Source organism: Tiliqua scincoides, chromosome 14, assembly GCF_035046505.1.
Source record: "Tiliqua scincoides isolate rTilSci1 chromosome 14, rTilSci1.hap2, whole genome shotgun sequence".
In the NCBI taxonomy this organism is placed as follows: domain Eukaryota; kingdom Metazoa; phylum Chordata; class Lepidosauria; order Squamata; family Scincidae; genus Tiliqua; species Tiliqua scincoides.
In genome coordinates, this window is record NC_089834.1 from 5873770 (window position 1) to 5888796 (window position 15027).

At 47.5% G+C, this 15027-nt stretch overlaps 1 pseudogene; it reads right to left on the reverse strand.

Annotated features, from left to right (window-relative positions):
- Positions 1 to 1656: 1656 nt before the first annotated feature.
- On the reverse strand, positions 1657 to 1773 carry LOC136634570 (5S ribosomal RNA; annotated as a pseudogene).
- Positions 1774 to 15027: the final 13254 nt, after the last annotated feature.

Below are 15027 nucleotides of genomic sequence, written 5' to 3' on the forward strand. Positions count from 1 at the left end.
AGGGGAAATCTCTCTATACACTCTGCCCATTGCATTCATAATTTTTGTACGTCTCAATCATGTACCGCATCAAAGAAACTGTCTCTCCCTGCCCCAGCACGGTGTCTTTTCCAGTGGCTCTTGCTGGTGTATTTTCTCAATTTTGTTTTTTAGACTGTGCACCCTTTGGGGACAGGGAACCATTGATTTCTTTATTTTACTATATAAACCGCTTTGTGATGTCCTCACTTAAAGTTGTCCTTAGGTTCTTGGAAACTGCAATTTTAAGTGAAGTGACTAATAATGAAACCAGTTTCACCATATGCAGAATCAATAACAGCCTCTCAAATGGTGAGCTCATGTAGTGCTACTTACGCCACAAAGCACTGTCGCACTCCAAAATACCATGCTGAAACTTCCTACAAGGCATTCTGGGGCATGACATGGCCAAGGAATATTTTTGCCTAGTGGAAACCCTAATTTATAGGAAGCCTGCACTTGAGAAGTTCAAATGATGGTTATGCAGAGCAAAACAAATAATCTGAAATGGTTGCACTCACCTGCAAGCTATACACAGAGTGGACAAAAGAACAAGAGCAAAGAACAGGATTCCCGCTATGATGACCAGCATCATAACATTTTCTCTCCCCTCTTTTGACTCATCCATATCTGTCAGTCCTGTGTCGTTTTTGTAGTCAAAGAGCATAGCAAAGCCTCGCCCGCGATCTGTGGTGGTGATCAACTCCACAATGACCTCCACCATCTTCAGAGGAGACCCAAAAGTCATGCTCTTGTTCAGTGGTGAATTCGTGCCACAGAAACGGGAAGAAAAGGCGATGAGGTCAGAGACATACAAGACGTCATGGGGGCACACGTCAGCTGAAGGCTGCTGGGCGGAGGATGCGTCCATGGGCGTCGCTGACATGGTCACATCCTCTGCAAGAGTCACCTCCAACAAATGTTTCTGGAGGCCTTCAGCATCCACATCCCTTCCCCTAGCAGTGAGATAAGCAAACAGTATTTTCTCCTTTGGGTCTTTGTTCACCGCTAGTCCATTTTGTGTAGGCAAAGTGACATTGCTTGATGCCATGAATGGAAGTCCAGTAGGATGGAAATTAGCTGAGTCTTTGGGTTCTTCTGTTTCATAGGATTGCTTAGACTCACCAGCCCGAGGCTCTGGAAACCCATCATGAAGGCTAGTAAAGTTCTTGGAGTGAGAATGCTTGAGAACGGACTCTTTAGTAGGGAAGATGGCACTTGGAAGCTCTGAACCTTTTTTGGTGGCAGAAATCTCCTGGTCTGAATTTTTGGGAAGAGGAAGAAAGTCATCCCAAGTGTTCTGGCTCCCACTTAGGCTTTCGAAGACATCAAAGTCAAAAATTTCCAGCATTAGGTAAGCTCGAGCAGGGACAAAAAATTGCCAGATACAATGCATGCCGGATGAGTAATTGTTTGGGAAGCCAGGTGATAAAATGAGACCTCTTTCCATGGAGTTGAACTGTGCGCCACAAGAATAGTAAACCTGAAATGTGAAACAAAAGATTTCTTAGTTTCCTGGGACAGAAGCATTTTACAGCCCACTCACACAAGTGTCACATGGACAGGCAGGACTTGTTCCTTTCCCCAGACTGCACCATGTCTGGTTGGCAACCTTCAGTCTCGAAAGACTATAGTATAAGCCTACAGCACCCGGTATTCCCAGGCGGTCTCCCATCCAAGTAGTAACCAGGCCTGACCCTGCTTAGCTTCCAAGATCAGATGAGATTGGGCATGTGCAGGGTAACAGTTGCTGTCATGTCTGTGGTCAACACATCTTTCAGAACTGTCTGTAACTGTCAAAATGCGATTGTGGAGCCTCGCGCTAGGAAGTCACTTCTGCTGCCTATCACCCCAGATGACTCTGTGCCCCAATTTCCTAGGGAAGCTGCTCCCTGGTGCGAGGCTCTGTGATCACATGACACAAAAACTGGTTGCTGCATGCTGGAGTGGTAAGGCTTTGCCACCACCACATCCAGAATAAATATTCTAGTGGGCCAGATCCGGCCTGTGGGCTGGAGTTTGGAGGGCCCCGACTAATCTTTCCATCACCTGTGTTTTCACTGGAGGCTCTGCTATGGGACTCAACCAAAAAAACTGGGTCAGGACCCACTAGTGGGTCACAACCCGTTGTTGTTGGCAACCTTCAGTCTCGAAAGACTATGGTATCGCGCTCTGAATGGTGGTTCTGGAACAGCGTCTAGTGTGGCTTAAAAGGCCGATTCGGGAGTGGCAATCCCTTCCACAATGGGAGCAAGTGCAGTCTGTCCCTGGTCTGTCTCCCTGGCTGTGGGCCTTCCTTCTGTGCCTCTTTGCCTCAGACTGTTGGCCAAGTGTCTCTTCAAACTGGGAAAGGCCATGCTGCACAGCCTGCCTCCAAGCGGGCCGCTCAGAGGCCAGGGTTTCCCACTTGTTGAGGTCCATTCCTAAGGCCTTCAGATCCCTCTTGCAGATGTCCTTGTATCGCAGCTGTGGTCTACCTGTAGGGTGCTTTCCTTGCACGAGTTCTCCATAGAGGAGATCCACAACCCACAACATGAGGTTGTGGGTCACAACCCACAGTTTGGGAACGGCTATTTATGACTACTATAACAGTCCTTCGATGGACTACTCATTTTGCCTCTGCAACACGGCTGCACCAGACCAAAATATTTCTGAGATGCATACCAGTTGGGTTCTCCATGTAACACAGCAAACGCGACTGGTATGCATCTCAGAAATATTTTGGTGTGGAGGAGCCTGTCTCGGTTTGGGAGAGTTTAACATACTGACCTTCAATTCCATGGCGATACTTGGATGGGAGGGAATCAATCAACTTGAGAAAACATCAATGCCATTCCCACGTTGACTCAAGATCATAAATACCTTCCCTGTTTCCCCCCCCCCCCCCCCATGGAAAGGAGAAAGTTATAAATTAACAAGGCTCTGGCCCTTTCTGCAGGCACCAGTTCCCTGGCATTAACTGGGGGAGGAAAGGGGATTTATTTTAAAAAACAAAAACTAAAAAGGATTAAGTCATTTTCAGTCTGTTTAAACACAAAAAGGATCTTGGCAGGACAACAGAGAAACCTCACAGAGCTTGTGTATAGGCCCAGATGTCAAAATACTCTGGATTCCTTCCCTTCCCCCCCCACCAGCCCCTCTTTGGCTCAGGCTGAAATTAAAGACTGAAAAACATCATAAATTATTTAATGCAATCTTTCTCTCCTTCCCTTGCTCCCCCCCCCCACATATGCGAACACACACACACACACGTCCAACACATTATTTCTAAAATAAAGCTTGCATGCCTGCAAAAAACGGGGGCTCTTTGGCTTGCAAGGTCAGCTACTAATCTTGGCAATGCTGGAAGAAACTAAGTCAGCCTGCAGCTTTGCAGGCTTCTCTTCCAAGTCCCCCCCCCCCCAATACTTTTCCACTTGTAAGAGTCCCAGATCTCTGTTTTTGCTGCCAATGCAGGCCTGGAACCAGCGGGAAGTCAGAACATAACACTGGTGGGCAAGGAGAGAGTCAGGGCTGGCTCCACCCAGAAGGTCAAATGAAACCGTCGCCTCAGGTAGAAGAGAGTGAGGTTTTGCCTCAGGTCCCAAACTCATCTTCGCTGCTACTCCACCTCCACTAAGGGGAGGATGGTGGGCTAGACTGCCCATATTACCACCCTGACTCCTCCACACTTCTTGGGCTCTGTCCCCCTCCTTCTTTTCCAGTCCAGAGAGGCTGGCACATCACTAAAACATCAGAAGAGATCAGGCTGGATCAGACCCAGGGCCCATCTAGTCCAGCTTCCTGTATCTCACAGTGGCCCACCAGATGCCTCCGGGAGCACAAAAGACAACAAGAGACCTGTATCCAGTTAAAGAGTGGAGGGCAGCACTGAGCTAGAACATTGGGGTGTGAGAAGAACACAGCACCGGGGTGTGTGTGTGTGTGTGTGTGTCAGCATTTGGCATGTTGGATCAGGTATCAGGAGGTCTTGGGTGTGCCATGGCTGCCTGTTCTTCTAACTCCAGAGTGCCACTATAGTCTATCTCAGGGGTGTCCAAAGTTTTTGGCAAGAGGGCCACATCAGCTCTCTGACACTGTGTCGGGGGGGGGGGGCGGGGAAAAAAAATTAATTTACATTTAAAATTTGAATAAATTTGCATAAGTTTACATAAATGAATATATTAAAGATGAACTTATATGAATGAATGAGGGTCTTGCAATAGCTTAATGCCTATAAAAGGCCTTGCACAAAGCAAGGCTGGCCTTTCCTTTGCTGCCACTGCTGCATCACAGATGTGAAAGAGCAAGCAGTGGAGGGGGCTCTCATCCCACAGCTCACACGAGAGGTCAAACAGTCGCCCTCACGCTGAGAGAAGTTGCGTTGGGCCAGTGCGGGCTTCAACAAATCTCCGGAGGGCCAGAGGCTCATTGAAGACTGGGGGCTCCTTGAGGGCCGCATTGAGAGGCCTCGAGGGCTGCAAGTGGCCCCCGGGCCGGGGTTTGGGCACCCCTGGTCTATCTAGAAGTGGGCTGTTTGCATTTAGACGAAGAAACACTTCATGTGCTGACATGAGAGACTGGAAAAAAGGGTGAGGTGAAGGAAGATCTCCCCCCCCCAATTGCTCTGTTCTGTAGCTGAAAAGGTCACCCCAGCAGCCAATAATTTATTCATTACATCTAGGAAGGTTGAGCAGACTCACAAATGTTCTCCATCAACAAGACAAAAGAGGAAGGAAATGCAACAGATCTAAGAATCTTTCTTTTTGACATTCTAAAGGCAAAGGGGGGGGGGGTTTCTGGAGAATCCACAGAAGGGATTCATTTATAATCCACAATGGAGGTGGGGGGAGTTTTAAAGAGGAAAAAAAAAACTCAGTCATCAGAAATTTGAAAAAACTGTTGCAGAGGATAAATTGCATCTATCAGACCCAGATGCAAACAACTGAGAGAATTAGGTATGGAATTTCAATCCAGGCACTTGTGGTTTGGTGTGCTTTCAACCCCATGTGTTTCAACCCCATCTGTAACAGGAAGACACTTACTAAGGCACCAGGAGTTCCACTGGGTGTAGGTCACAAGGGCCAGATACACCCGCGGAAGCTCTTTATCCAGCCCCCATAATAATTGAACCCTTCCAGAACTGCCCTTTCAGCAGTGCTGCTTCTGCCGAAACTCTGGGAGGGAGAGAAGAGATGGTAAGGGGCAGACAAAGAGGTGTGAGAGAGGGAGAAGCTGCCAAGGTGTTGGGAGAGCCCAATTAAAAGAACATAGGCCCATCTAGTCCAGCTTCCTGTATCTCACAGCGACCCACCAAATGCCCCAGGGAGCACAGCAGATAACAAGAGACCTGCATCCTGGTGCCTCCTCTTGCATCTGGCATTCTGACATAACCCATTTCTAAAATCAGGAGGTTGCACATACACATCATGGCTTGTAACCTGTAATGGATTTTTCCTCCAGAAACTCGTCCAATCCCCTTTTAAAAGGCATCCAGGCCAGATTCAGTCATCACATCCTGCGGCAAGGAGTTCCACAGACCAACCACACACTGAACAAAGAAATTCTTTTGTCTGTCCTAACTCTCCCAACACTCAATTTTAGTGGATGTCCCCTGGTTCTGGTGTTATGTGAGAGTATAAAGAGCATCTCTCTATTCACTTTATCCTTCCCATGCATAATTTTGTATGTCTCAATCATGTCCCCCCTCAGGTGTCTCTTTTCTAGGCTGAAGCGGCCCAAATGCCGTAGCCTTTCCTCATAAGGAAGGTGCCCCAGCCCAGTAATCATCTTAGTTGCTCTCTTTTGCACCTTTAATTTCTCTGCCATCTCTAAGTCTCCTTTTATCTCCCCTTTCCCTCCCTCACCATCCAGAGGGCCAACTGCTTCTCTGGTGGGTTTCCTGCTTCTAACATATTTGAAGAAGCTTTTATTATTGCCCTGAATGTTGCTGGCCATGTGTTCCTCATAGTCTCACTTGGCCTCCGGTATCACCTTCTTACATTTCTTTTGCCACAGTTTATGTTCCTTTTTATTCTTCTCATTAGGGCAAGACTTCAATTTACGGAAGGACACTTCCTTGCCCTTTACGGCCTCTCTAACTTGGCTGATTAGCCATGCGGGCACCTTCCTAGACTTAGTCAAGCCCTTCTTCCTTTCCAGTATACACTTCCACTGGGCCTCTATTACTGTTTTTTTAAGCAGGCTCCATGCACTCTGGAGAGATTGAACTCTTTTTACCTTCCCTTTCAACCTCCTTCTAAGCAGCCTCCTCATTTGAGGGAAGTCCACTTGTCGGAAGTCAAGGGTTTTTGAGAGAGATTTGCCCAGTATTCTTCCTCCGACGTGCACGTCAAAACGGATCGTAGCATGATCACTGTTCCCCAATGGCTCAGTAACATTGACATCTCTAACCAGGTCCTGAGAACCACACAATATTAAATCCAGAGTCACCTGTTCTCTGGTGGGCTCCATGACTAGCTGCTCTAAGGCACAGTCATTTAACGTGTCAAGAAATCTGTTCTCCTTTTCATGACCAGAACACAAATTGACCGTCTATATGAGGATAATTGAAGTCCCCCACAATTACAACCCTGTCCCTCCTTGTCATCTCCCTGATCTGTTTCCTCATTTCAAGGACCCCTTCCGATTTCTGGTCTGGAGGACGATAGTACACCCCCAGTATTACATCGCTCCTCAGGCCTGGTAATTTAACCCACAGAGATTCTATGGTGGAGTCGGACCCACCTTCAATCTCTACTTTGCTGGATTCTATCCCTTCCTTAAAGTAAATGGCTACCCCACCTCCAACACACTCCTCCCTGTCCCGGGATTGCAGTATCCCACTGATTTTCCGCATTCCACCAGGTTTCTGTTACACCCACTATGTCAATGTTTTCCCTTGTCACCAGACATTCCAGTTCTCCCATCTTTGCTCAGAAGACTTCGGGCATTTGCATAAAAGCATTTGTATATGGAATGCCCCAGGATGGGCTGCTTATTATCTCCTTTGTCCCCGCATCCTCTCATTGTGCCAAACCGTCTATCACATCCCATCATGCTACCACCCCAATTTCTTCTCCTACTCTGCCTTTACCTTGTTGTTCTCTAAGCTCCCCATCTTCGTCCCATAGGGAAGAGGAGTCCCGAACCGGATGCCCCTCAGATCCTGTCGGCTTTCCCCCAGGGATCAGTTTATTATCACACAGTCAGCCCTTTCAGCAGAGTGCATGGCCTCCCCACACCACAGAACATTTTGCAATGCGACTAGAAGTCACGGATATGGCTTCCCGTCACATCTGGGAGGCCCTCTGCAGCATAGGCTCAGTGTCCTCTGCTCAAATCTGTGAATGCTAAGCCTGCCAATTAGGAGGGCCTGCTGAACACATGCTTTTCCAGGGAAAAAGTGCCATGAAATGCAATGAAACTTACTTCTGGGTAGGCATGCACCAGATTGTGCTTTAGGGAAGCTCTAGATCAGGGGTCTCCAAACTCCGGCCCCAGGACCAGATGCAGCCCACAGAGAGCCTCTATCTAGCCGGGGACAGCCTCTGATCCCCTGAGAGCCTCTGGCCCACTTGACCAAACAAAACCAGAGTTGTGCTTTTGTGGTGGGGGAATGGGGGTCCATTTAAGTGTGTGCTTTATTTCTTGGGCTGTGTTCGTGCTTGGAGAAGTCCTGGACATTTGAACCCATTCATTTATTCATTCATCTAAGTTCCATCTCTAATGCATTTATTTAAATTTTATATTTAATTTTTTTCCCAGCCCTCGACACTGTGCGGCCCTTTGGCCAAAAGGTTTAGAGACCCGCACTCTAGATCTGGGCAGGAGGTCTGGTCTAGAGGGTAGAGCCTCTGTTTGCCTGAAGATAATATCCGAAGGTCACCAGTTTGAGGCCACCGTGAACGGCGAGACTTTGAAGCAGCTGACAAGCCTAGCCGAGTTATGCCGAGTTATTCCACCTGCTCTTTGGCCGCTGTCAGCCTGTGTGGGAGGAAAATGGAGGCCAGAATGTGATACCAGATCATAAAAGATCCATCTGAAATGTTGTGGTTCTTGAAAGACAGAACCTTCTTCAGTTGTAAAAATCCCTATTGGGATTTAGTATAGCCTGCCTATGTAAACCACCTTGAATTAAAGTCTGAGGAGAAATCTGATGACCAAGAAAGGCGGTATATAAATACCTTTATTATTATTATTATTATTATTATGTCAATGCTGAAGTATACAAAGTCCATGTTTTTGGAGGTTGCCTGGGACAGACCTCAAAAATATAACAAGCACTTTAAAATTTGAAGGCTCCGGGGGTTTCTTTGGACTGAGACTCTGTTTCTTTGGACTGAACCCAGTGTGTTTTTATTCACTAGCCTTGGCCTCTGCATTAGAAGATCTGGGATGTTGACTCTGACTTTCTTTGGCTTGTACTACAGCAAATAAACACATATCACCCTGTGAAATGATTTCGGTGCTGCACTCATGTTTTGCTCTTTTGTCTGATTATAGCGTAGAAGGCCAAAGGGCTCTGTGGGTAATTGCAGAGGAACAGAGATTTGTTGGAATAAACTCATCAAAGTTGGATGGTCATGGTTGCAAGAAAGTGCTCATGTTAATTTAGGTACATTTGCCCCCCCCCCCATTCAATCCTCATTCTCCATCCACCCCAAGCAATTGTTTTGGAAATCAGAAAACTGTTGACAGTGGTTGACTGGTGGTTGAGGGTTGACAGTGGTGTGACTTCATGGCATAATTATGCCATCTGTTGAAGGCCCGGTGTCTCAAGAGCCACAGCTGCAGACCTCTTAATGAGGCAACTGGTTTTATCCTCATAGTCTTTGCAGTTGCTCTCCCTTGAAACAGTAGGTTCTAGTTGTAACTCATCTTGCCAAACCTCAGCCACTAAGGTTAGCTTCTTGCAGGCAGCAGATCAGACAGACCCTAGTGATATGTCTACCATCCAAAGCAGTAGAGCTGCCAAAACTGCAAGCAGAGGCGGCTCATCATGAGGCCTACTGAGATGGTTGCCTTGGGTAGCGGATTAGCAGATCACCCACTTCCATCCACTCACAAGAACAGCCCCGCTGGATCAGGCCATAGGCCCATCTAGTCCAGCTTCCTGTATCTCACAGTGGCCCAACACATGCCCCAGGGAGCACACCACATAACAAAAGACCTGCATCCTGGTGCCCTCCCTTACATCTGGCATTCTGACATAGCCCATTTCTAAAATCAGGAGGTTGCAAATAGAAATACTTTCTTTTGTCTGTCCTAACCCTCCCAACACTCAGTTTTAGTGGATGTCCCCTAGTTTTGGTGTTATGTGAGAGTGTAAAGAGCATCTCTCTATCCACTTTATCCTTCCCATGCATAATTTTGTATGTCTCAATCAGGTGTCTCTTTTCCAGGCTAAAGAGGCCCAAACGCCGTAGCCTTCCCTCATAAGGAAGGTGCCCCAGCCCAGTAATCACCTCTTTTGTACCTTTTCCATTTCCACTATGTCCTTTTTGAGATGTGGCGACCAGAACTGGATGCAACGCTCCAGGTGTGGCCTTACCATTGATTTGTACAACGGCATTATAATACTAGCCGTTTTGTTCTCAATTCCTTTTCTAATGATCCCAAGCATAGAATTGGCCTTCTTCACTGCCACCGCACATTAGGTCGACACTTTCATCGAGCTGTCCACCACCACACCAAGATCTCTCTCCTGATCTGTCACAGACAGCTCAGAACGCATTAGCTCAATTGCCTCCACTATGCCTCTTCTCACTTCCTGGACTGGAAAAAGAGGAAGGGGATGGAGCAGGAAAGGAAGCATGGAGAAGCGGAGAATGGTGGACTAATTGTGACATCTCCCTCTCTCTTTTCCAATCCAGGGAGCTGAAGAAGTAAAAGTGGAAGGAGTATAGCGGGGGGGGGGGATGGTAAGTACTGCAAATGCTGTATCATGCCATGTAAGTAGACCCATGTAAGTAATCATCAGAGCCATTCCGGACAGCATAGGCTCCCTGATGGCAAAATCAAACAGCATCTCCTTCAGATTGCCATGCCTGCTCAGAATGGCTCTGATGGCAAGTGGGAGAGGCTGCTTACATGGTGTGTTGTGACACCTAAAGTACTTATCGTATTGACTCCCTTCTAGCTACAATACTGCACATCACTAAGTAAGGGAAGGCAGCATTTGACATGCCATCTCAGGAGCTAGAAGGTCTTGGACCTTATGGATGATATAGTGGTTCAGAAATCAGACTTGACCTGGAAGATCCAGGTTCAAATTCTCTCTCAGTCATGAAGTGTCCCAGGTGACCTTGGACCAGTCACTATCTTTTAGTCTTATCTACCTCATAGGGTTGTTGTGAGGACAAAAGGAAGGAAGGAACCATGTAAACCACCCCAAACACCTTGGCAGAAGGGGGTATGAAAATAAAAATGAATAAGCCTCACTAACCTGGTAAGCAAAATCACAGTATTTCATTTCTTAGGACTGAACCAAGAATCAGTGCAGGAGGGTTGATCAAATTTTGGATTATCTATTACGTTCTTAAATCAAATTCTTTCTGTGTGTCAGTGCCCTTGATCATGTGACTTTTGCAGGGCTCCGTTCATCGCCATTGTTTTTACCCTTGAATGCAGGGGTGTCCAAACATTTTGGCAGGAGGGCCACATCATCTCTCCAACGCTGTGTTAGGGGGCTGGGGGAAAATTAATTTACATTTCAAATTTGCATAAATCAACTTAAATGAATTTTTTAGAGATGGACCTTATATGAATGAGTGAAGGTCCTGCAATAGCTCAAGGCCTATAAAAGGCCTTGCACAAAGCAAGACTGGCCTTTCCTTTGCTGATGCTACTGCATCACAGACGTGAAACAACAAGCAGTGGAGGGAGCCCTCATCCCACAGCTCACTTGAGAGCTCAAACAGTCGCCTTCATGCTGAGAGCAGTTGCGTTAGGCCAGTGTGGGCTCCAACAAATCTCCAGAGGGCCAGAGGCTCATTGGAGACTGGGGACTCCCTGAGGGCCGTATTGGGAGTCCTTTCCTTTGCTGCCACTGCTGCATCACAGACATGAAACAGCAAGTAGTGGAGGGAGCCTGCGTCCCACAGCTCAGGGGAGAGGTCAAACAGTCGTCCTCATGCTGAGAGTAGTTGCGTCGGGCCAGCATGGGCTCCAGCAAGTCTCTGGAGGGCCAGAGGCTCATTGGAGACTGGGGGCTCCCTGAGGGCCTGATTTGGAGCCCCTGAGGGCCGCAAATGGCCCCCGGGCCGGGGTTTGGGCACCCCTGCTTTAATGCAACAGACCAACCAGTGTAACTGGATGCAACACCACGAGTATTGCATTATAGGTAAAGTAAGATTGCCTAGCCACTGAGAAGCACTCTGCCACAAATAGCGGTGAACCAGAACCTCCTGGCCTCCGGGGCTGGGTGACAAAGGATGCAGAAATGTCACCCCCTATATCATGTCACCCCACCTATGGGTGGGCCCAACTTGCAAGCACTTACCACTTCCAGCAACAAGCACTGCACACACACCCTCACGCAACAAGGCCAGGAAACATCTGGAGCGCCACGGAGGGGGAGCACATCACCCCACCCACCCCACATGCCACCAACCCCTCCGACACCCCCTTGCAGCCTCATTCCTGGGGCCCAGCCCCATAGCCACCTGCTTCATCCACTACTGGCCACTAAAATAAGTTTGTACAACAGTTTTGGACAGACTTATCTTGATGATAGTGACAGCAAACTCTCGGAGCATTTCTGGCTGACTCTCTCCACCAAGGTTCTGCCAAGGGATCTTTAGGGGTCCTCAGCTTTTGGTCAGTGTCTGACTTGACCAACCCCTGTTGCATGTAGCAGACATGAGCTGTATTGTAAGCCATCTCCTTGATGTGCTGTTTTCCTACATGCAGAGAAGAGATTTTTGGACATGAGCAAGCAATTCAAGCCTGAGTCCCCGTCCCCCCGTCCCCCAGCCCCCACCATCTGCATTCTAAAGCAGCACAACTATTTGCGATTCTCCAAGTTGTACAGACCGGCTCTTTGGGAACTAGTGGCTTGCTAAGTCTTCTCCATAATTTGTCCACTCCTTGCTCTTAACAGCTCTTGGATGTCCAATTTTTCCTTCTCTCAACTCTGCAAAGCAACATTTTAATATTTTCTTTCCCTTGTTGAAAAAGTGGCATTCCCCACTTTTTGTTTCTCCAACTGGCTTGCTGTGAGCCAGGGGTTGATGGATCAGAAAGCAACAAGATCTTTCAGTGTTAGCTCATGTGCATGGGGTCAAAACAAGCACAAACACACACAAAAACCTTGAGTCATTTTCTTGGAATGAAGTTCTATAGAGTAGAAATGTCAACTCCAGTAATCAATATCACATGGCAAAAATGCTGTTACCTATTAAAAGAAAAAAAAAACAATAGGAGTAGTTTGTTGAAAATGCATTCCCTCATCCCTCTGGACTCCTGAAATTTAGGACTTCTGTTTGTCTGCTGCTGAAATTTGTTCATTGCTAACAAGACCACCACACACAGCAAAAACCACATACAGTGCAATCCTCTCCCCCCGCCCCGTAGCCTGCACAAGTCCTTTGTGCCAGCTCCCAGCTGTGAATGTGCAATAAAGCACATTTGTGATAACTCAAGAGGAGGATAGGCCAGCTCTAGCCTTGCAGAGCCAGTCCTGTGCCCAGAGGAGGTAGGTTTGTGCTGGCCCTGGCAGGCCGGCACAGGGGTTGGGAGAGCGTGGTGGGAGGGAGGAAGTATTGCTGGGTGGGGGGAGGACAGCCTGGGGTGCGAATCTGGCTTGAGAGGGGGAACAGACTGCGGCAGCACAGCCCCCATTCTCAGCCCAAGTAGCATTACTTAAGCCGCTCGGATTTGCATCCACGAAATTGCAAGCACAGATTCAAGTAGCCCCATAGGGCTGCCTGGGGTGTTGCTCGGGGTAAGAACAGTGGCAGACCTCCCATTAGGTTTGATGGGGCAAATACCCAAGGCTCGAGCTTTTAGGACCCTGTGGAAGCCTCTCTGAGGTTCCCAACAGGGTCGGAAACTGTGTTTCCAGTTTCCTGGAAGCACAGTTTATAGTGTCAGAGAAGCTTCCCTGATGCGTGCTAAGGTCATGCAAGGCTCTGTGAGCCTCAGGTGGGGGGGGCAGATTTCTACATGGCGCGTGTGACATCCTGCGGGGGAGGCACCATCACGGACCTTTGCCCTGGGGCACAGGGCTAGGGAGGTCTGCCACTGGGTAAAGGGAAGGAAATTCCCTCACTCTGAGTTGTGTCCCAGCCTGTGCCAAACCTGCGCTGGATACTACCTGTTCCAGCAAAGGTTGGGACTGTGCCCAGAGTTGAACCAGCTCATTCAAATTAGGGCTGCAATGCTCAATCAATTAAATGGCTAAATTAATACATGTCTAAAACTTTGATAAACTAAAAAAGTGTCCTGATTAATTGAGCAGCAGATTAAAAAAATTAAATATTATTATTATTATTCCTGGTGGTTGCCCCATCTCTGTGAGATATGGCAGGCCCCTTTGGCAATTGTAAAGCTCTGCCTTGGTTGGCCTGCTATGATGTAGCCAGGTGTTCTATTTGTCCTCTCTTGCTATTACTCTCTTGGGTTTTGTTACCACCGACTCTTTGCTTGAAAGGTTGATTTTTAATGTTTTTAAAAAATGCTTATATTGTGTAAGCAACCCTGAATCTCAGGAGAGGGTATAATTTCTTCAAAGCAAAAACAAGTCCTTAAGAAAGTTAAAGAAATTTAAATTGGCCTTTCTTCTGTCATACCCTCACTGAAAACAGAGGCGTACAATAATTAGGGACTATAATGGCCACTAGGAAGCCATGACCTATTCCCCAACTCCAATAATTAAATAATTAAAGTGATGCAACCAGATATTCATCATTATACTGTGGTTGTGGTAAAGCTGTTCATTGTAGTGCACAGCTAAGGCATCTGGAAGTCAGAGGCACAAATTTGTTGACACCCCCCAACGTGACATCTTTAAGGCCTCCGAAAGGCACTTCGTTCTGAGGCCCGGGGAGCACAGGGTACCTTCTGAAGCCCTGGGTATAATGCCTTGAGAGGTGACTTAGCGGCTTCTAAAAGACACTTTGGTTTTCAGCATAAAACGTTCAGTGGCGTCTCTAGGAGGGTGCGGGGGTGCAGGCCACACCAGGTGACGTGCATGGGGGGGTGACATGCTAAAATCATGGTGGTTAGGAGTAACCCCATCATATAATATACCGTTGGATGTGGAATTTCAAGCAGAATGCAATGCAAAAAAACCAGTGAAATATCTCCTTTCTATCAAAAATTATTGGCAAAAAACAGGAGAACAAAAAATGCATGGATCCCTATGGAAAGTGAAAGTGAACCGTATCGCACGTTTACTCGCAAGTAGGTGAATGTGCCTTAGTCTGTCGGAAAGGGCAGGCTGAGAGGAATCCAACGACACTAGAATGGCCCTGATCCAATGAATGCAGCCCCCCAAAACACTTGAGAAGGAAGTCCCTCCCTCCAAGCAGATGAATGTATTGAGCCCTATGGAAAGTGAAACTAAGCCTCACAGTCGAGTTTACTCACAAGTAAGCAAGTGTGCCTTGGCTGGTGTGGAAGATCAGGTGAAGAAGAGTGCAAGGCTACCAGAATGGTCCTGATCCTATGCACCTGCAGCTAAACAAGTGCTCCAGAAGGTAGCCCCCCCCCCCACTAAAAAGGATCAAAACAGAGGATTCAGCTGATAAGGTGAACCTTTATGAGACTAGCAAAGCCAGGTGGACCCTGAGAGTGGTCTGGTTTAAACAGAAGTTCTTAAATTGAACTGGGCACTGGGTGGGGCTGAAAATCTTACTGGTTTTGGCAGGGGTTGTTATTGCAGGCAGGCTACAGAGGAAATTCACTTGGTGGAACAGGGCTGGCTTCTGCTTATTTAATTATTTGTTTTACTTTAATTATTTATACTTATTTATTTTAATGTGCCTGAAAATGTCACTTCCACCATGGCATCACTTCTGGTGGGTC